The sequence below is a fragment of the Mirounga leonina genome, unplaced genomic scaffold, assembly GCF_011800145.1.
Source record: "Mirounga leonina isolate KUSES-001 unplaced genomic scaffold, KU_Mleo_1.0 Mir_115, whole genome shotgun sequence".
Classification (NCBI taxonomy): domain Eukaryota; kingdom Metazoa; phylum Chordata; class Mammalia; order Carnivora; family Phocidae; genus Mirounga; species Mirounga leonina.
Genome location: NW_023270268.1, coordinates 40236728 through 40241800, shown reverse-complemented (window position 1 = coordinate 40241800; position 5073 = coordinate 40236728).

Genomic DNA, 5073 nt, shown 5'->3' with positions numbered 1-5073 from the left:
TCAATACATAGGAAATGTCCAGATACATGAAGATGACCCTTCAGTTAAATTGGTCGATTGCTTGTTTTACCAGCCCAAATAATTGAGAATAGAGATGATATTATCCACAGAATGATTTTTGTTCTGAGATAGCAGAAATAAAAGTGCTTGAGAAACAACAAAATATTTGGCAGTTAATTCTGCTGCTTGTTTCAGCTGCCACTGTAGAAACTTCTCTGGAATTCATGATCTTCTCCTAAGGTTTGACTCCTAGAAACATACATCTTTGAATAGAACAACTTAGTCCAGAACTTTCCCTTCTATATATTCTCAGTTACCTTCACTCCTACAGTTCCCTCCATGTCCCGGTGGGATGGTCAGGAATCAGCAGGAGCTCCATTACTCTGGACTTTACAAATACTATTTTCTCAAAATTCTAAGGGCATTCCAGAGTTAAGCAGAAAGATACGTTCTTTATATATGGGACAGAGTAGAGTGAATTAAATTACATGTCCCATATATAGAAAAAAATAATTTGAAAGCAGGTATTGTCAGGAAGATAAAATTTATAACTTAAGTGTTGCTATCTTAAGAGGTGAAACTTCTCTCAATCTCTTTCATCAGCCTCCCAATAGGAAATTTTACTGTTGATACTGATTCTAACTAATTTTAAACAGGGATTTCTCTCTCTCTCTCTCTCTCTCTCTCTCTCTCTCTCTCTTTTAAACTAGGAATAAGGCTTTCAGTATGCTTTTTTCAGCATGGAATCACTGACTTTGAAAAATGCAGAAATTCTAATAAACAGAAATTCTCATTTTCGTTAGATCCATTACTGAATAGAAATGATGACCATTCACCATGTCTTTTCTTCCCCTCAGGTGGGCTCTAGTTTATTGAATTGGCTAAGTTACCTGTCTTACTGTGTCAGAGATAACAGTACTGTAGAAGCACATACAACACAGGCATAAAGAGTTGAATTGACCTGTGTGTTTTTCCTGTGCAGACGTGGCACTTGCTTTGAATACACGTGAAAGTTTATATAAAAAGAAAAATTTTAGAAAATAATTTAAAGGGGCGCCTGGGTGGCTCAGTTGGTTAAGCGACTGCCTTCGGCTCAGGTCATGATCCTGGAGTCCCGGGATCGAGTCCCACATCGGGCTCCCTGCTCGGCAGGGAGTCTGCTTCTCCCTCTGACCCTCCCCCCTCTCATGTGCTCTCTCTCTCATTCTCTCTGTCTCAAATAAATAAATAAATCTTAAAAAAAAAAAGAAAATAATTTAAATAAAAGTAAGTCATTTTTACTGTCCCATCTATTAGAACTTGAACTTCACTCAGCATTCACTTCCTTATTAATAGTAAAAGTCTTTCTTATTATTGGTAGCTCATTTTTTTTCCCTCTATATCCCTGAAATGATGAGAGTCCTACTTATATTAAATTTACTGGCTATAAAATGTCATTGTCCAATCCCTCCCTCCCACCCCCTATTAATAAGGTGAGTTGAATTTAAAATTAAATATTTAAAATTTGCTGCAAGGCATTAATAAAGAAAACACATAAAACAAGAACAGAATGAATTTTTGGCTACTACTAGTCTTAGTCAATTTTAAAAGTTAAATACACTCAGTCCTACATCTTAGATTCATTTATTAAGTATTAAGTCTCCTTTCCTCCTTTTTGCAGAAAATTACATAGCCTTGGATTGTAAAGAATGTGCAGATGTTAAATGTTAAATGGTTTCTCTATGATTTTTCCACAAGGCTCTTTCTTCAATGTTCCATTTAGCAGCTCAGATAAAAAGGCTTTTATGGCAAACATTACTACTTTATCGGTTTTCACCATAATGAGAATTTTCCAAGAAAATAATGAACATTTTTACTTTCATAAATTGATATCACCCTTTTTGAGGGAAGCATACTCTCCAAGAAAGGCAATTTTCCCTAGAAATTTTCATTTACCTCTGTTGTGTCCATCCTGATATCATTTACAAGTCAATGACAATGTGCAAGCAAAGAATTAAAACTATTATATTTTACCCGTAAGCTTCCTTGAAACATATTTACTTTAAGTGGCTTGAATAGCTTATGCCTTTGTATGAATTATTTTCCTTATTTCAAACTTTTTGATCATTTTTTTGATATAACAGTTTTATTTTGTTACAAAGACTGCTGTTTTAAAAAATGACTTTTTTTTTTAAAGATTTTATTTATTTGACAGAGAGAGACACGGCAAGAGAGGGAACACAAGCAGGGGGAGTGGGACAGGGAGAAGCAGGCTTCCCGCGGAGCAGGGAGCCTGATGTGGGGCTCGATCCCAGGACCCTGGGATCATGACCTGAGCTGAAGGCAGACGCTTAACGACTGAGCCACCCAGGCGCCCCCAAAAATGAAATATTTTTTAAGGACAAGGTCATGAAGGCACTATGGAATACAAAACATAAAATCCACATAGTTGTAAAGAAATAGTGTGGATAACAAATGTGCTAATTGTGCGACTGAATTATGGCAGATTTTCATTATAAATTTTTCTTTGGCTATTCTAAACTGGATGAATTGGTACTTCTTCAGAAATCTGATCCAGATTTACACTAATCATTCAGCAAATGTTATAAGTAGAATAATTTAAAATTTTCTTAAAGGAAGACATTTTTTTTAGACAGATACAATAAAATATTTTGAAAATAGGTACAGATCAGTAATGGATGTCCCAACTATTAGGTACTATTGTTGTATAACGCTGCTGTTCATTTTGAACAGGGAGAAGATGCAAAACTGGTAAGATTTTACCTTTATTGGTAAGTATAAATATTTCAGGTGGTACTGAGACTGGTGTATCCAAAGAGCTGCCTTATACCTTACCTGGATAACTGAATATCCACTGAAGAAAACTTTCTAGTCCTTATGGAAGAGTTAAAGAGCATATGCTTCATCCATCTACTTGCTGTCTAAACAAAATTTATGGGCACCTCTTACTTGCCAAATAATTTTGTTGATTCCCTGTTATTTGTTTGAATGCCTTTCACCCATTCTTTGGATATCTCTATCTCCCTATATGCATGCTGTTTTCTCTGATTTTTTTTTTTTTTTTATGTTTTATACTCAAGTGAGAAATGATTCTTAGCATCTCCTATGTCCCAGACAGGGCTAGTATTGTTCCTGACTACTTTAAACAAGCCCCAAGCATAGCATTTGCTTTGTATCCTTCAAACTGTCCGGACAAATTCACTAAATTTATTTCTATTTACTTGGAAATCTTTTGTGACAAAATTCCTCTTGAGACTTAGGGAACCAAATGCCACAAAATAGGATGGAGATCAGGAAATGAATGTGGACTACTAATAATGTTCAGAACTAGAAAATCTTCATAAATCAATTGCTGTCACCCCGGAGGGCATTTGTCAGAGGTCCTATGTGTTCTTTTCTACATTTTTATTAATGACATTAATGCAAATTCAGAATTTAAAGGACAGATAATACTTGTAGTAGTAACATATTTCTAATAGAATCTCTGATTGTTTCATGATCCAAAACAACTTCAATAAGAATAGGAAATTGCAGATCAAATCTAAAAATACAATATTTAATTTGGATATGAGCCTTAGAACCAAATATAAAATTCCTAAGGACAAGGGATAGGGGAGGTGAGGCTTAATGGAAGAATTAGAAAAAGAAGTTAAGGATATTAGAAGACAATAAACACAATTAAAGTTAGCAATTTAACATACCTATTTTTTAAGTGTTTGCCAAAACAATTTATGCAAATTAGGTTATATTATTGAAAAATATGCTTTCAAGAAGCACAGAACTTCAAAAAGAAGAAATTCTCAAGAAGCATTCTAGTTAGCATACATTTGAAAATGAGTAGAGAAAAATGGAATGGATTCAGCAGTTACAAAAAAGTAATTTAAAATATTTCGTTTTGGGGCACCTGGGTGGCTCAGTTGGTTAAGCGACTGCCTTTGGCTCAGGTCATGATCCTGGAGTCCCGGGATCGAGTCCCGCATCGGGCTCCCTGCTCAGCAGGGAGTCTGCTTCTCCCTCTGACCCTCCCCCCTCTCATGCTCTCTCTCTCTCTCTCATTCTCTCTCTCAAATAAATAAATAAAATCTTTAAAAAAATAAAATAAAATATTTTGTTCTTTTCAAATATTAGACATTTGAAGTGCTTTATATAAGTAAGTAGGAGTTACGTCTGCATAGCAAAAATAAAACCAGGAAAAGTGAATAGAAATTTCCAGAAAGAAGTTTGGGATTTATTAAATGAAACTTTTTATGTATTTATTTATTTATTTATTTATTTATTTATTTATTTATTTATTTATTTATTTATTTTTAAAGATATTTATTTATTTGAGAGGAAGAGAGTGAGAGGGAGAGAGAGAGAATGAGCAGGGGAGAGGGGCAGAGGGAGAAGCAGACTCCTTGCTGAGCAGGGAGCCTGATGCAGGGCTTGATGCCCAGACCCTGGGATCACTACCTTAGCCAAAGGCAAATGCTTAACCAACAGAGCCACCCAGGTGCCCCTAAATGAAACTATTTTATATCAGTGAAAGGTGTCTACGTTGGAAGAAGTGGCATCAATGAAGATGTCTCCTGATCTGTGAGTTAAAATTATTTTGTATAATACCTAGATATATTTAAAGGCCATTAAGACATTAAATACATAATGTAGTTAGAATGACTTTCTAGTTTCTACTGTGTTTGTAAAAGCTTGAGATTTCATTTTGCATTCTAGTTGAAAATTAATACATTTGATAAATCTTTCCCAGTGTTATTTTGAGCTTATTTAACTAGAAAATACTTAAAATAATAATTCAAAATATGACCCTAACAATTCTTTATTAGTTTCTATGACTTCTATTTGCTGAAATTACAAACTCAAAATCTTAGTAGCTTGTAGGAAACAACAGACATTAATACTTCATTTATTCTGTATACATATCCATCACTGATTAAGTTCCCTGTTATGCTTTTCTTTACTCTAAGACCCAGGTTGAGAGAGCAGACATAATCACTAATGTTGCTGGTTGCAAGAACAGAGAAAAAGAACACCCCAGATACTCTTCACACCAGCAATTAATGCACTTGTCTCAAGGCC